This window comes from Bactrocera neohumeralis, unplaced genomic scaffold, assembly GCF_024586455.1.
Source record: "Bactrocera neohumeralis isolate Rockhampton unplaced genomic scaffold, APGP_CSIRO_Bneo_wtdbg2-racon-allhic-juicebox.fasta_v2 cluster09, whole genome shotgun sequence".
NCBI lineage: Eukaryota > Metazoa > Arthropoda > Insecta > Diptera > Tephritidae > Bactrocera > Bactrocera neohumeralis.
In genome coordinates, this window is record NW_026089622.1 from 6,682,036 (window position 1) to 6,683,175 (window position 1,140).

General features: G+C 36.8%; 1 long non-coding RNA gene across 1 annotated transcript; it reads right to left on the reverse strand.

Annotated features, from left to right (window-relative positions):
• Positions 1-255: 255 nt before the first annotated feature.
• Positions 256-930, reverse strand: LOC126764529 (uncharacterized). The gene is made up of 3 exons (XR_007668049.1): positions 840-930; positions 629-766; positions 256-543 (listed from the first exon to the last, which is right to left on the reverse strand). It is a non-coding gene; the product is annotated as an uncharacterized LOC126764529 (long non-coding RNA).
• Positions 931-1,140: the final 210 nt, after the last annotated feature.

A 1,140-nucleotide genomic window follows, 5' to 3' on the forward strand; every position in this document is an offset into this window, starting at 1 on the left:
TTCTGAGCAGTTTGGCAAATTATAACGTCGATCAGCGCTTTTAAAAAGTAGCATGCTAATTCGGCGAGCATTGCGATTTTCTCCTCTGGCCCTCTGTTCCTCTTCGCGTTCAACCTGCGCCATATGCTTATACTCATTTGCCAAGGGGTTAATATTTGAAAGCATTTCGTGGATTTCTCTCAGCAAATACCTATCGCAGTTTGAATTATGTTGTGCCTTTATATCAGTTGCTTGATCCTTGTCAAGAATAAACAGCTGGGCGTAGGAGGATTCTGAAGGATGATCTGCATGCAATGGACCTACCCTATGATATATTGATCCATGTATTCGGAAGCAATATGGTCCGCGCCCTGTAGGCTCCGCAATTTTCGCTTCGAATGATGCAAAAGCAAACGAACTATTTAGCTGCCGAATATTCTCCAAATAGTGTCCCCGCCAAGAGCTCAAATCATTTTCTAACACAGCTTTCAAAAACTCAGGTACACGTAATTCTTGAAGTTTAACTTTTCCGCCATGACAACATGTCGTAAAGCCATTTCTTACCTAGTAACAATTTCAACCAAATATTAAGACAATAAGTATGTATATACATATATTACGAATATAAAACAATGAAAAGTACAAGTACCTTTTCACTTCCGAAATGTTTTGCTTTACAGTGTAAACATATATTAGTCAAACCCCCAAGCGAACTATACTCCGGAAGAACTACGGAGTTTAGGGCAGCTTTGAAATAACTTGCCATAGATCCTGCATGACTACGGCTCTAATAAAACAGGTCAATTCATATACATACATACATTAACAATTAAAAATTTCGTTTTATCGATAACATTCACCTCTTCTCTTCGACCTGTTAAACTCCTTTTTCGTCTAATTCGCCTTTGGTTTGGCATTTTATTTTTAATAATTAATCTGAATCTGAACTGAAATTCGATGGTTTGGCATTTATTTGGTTAATAATTAATCTGAATCTGAACTGAAATTTTCTGATTTTGCACTTGTTTGTACATATGGGTATTCGCTGGCGCATAAAGCCAGCCTTGACTTTTATGGAAGAAAAGCAAACGAAGCAAACATTATGTAATTTGTAATATTCGTCATTCCCTTCTCTTTATTGTCATAGATAACTTGATTAGA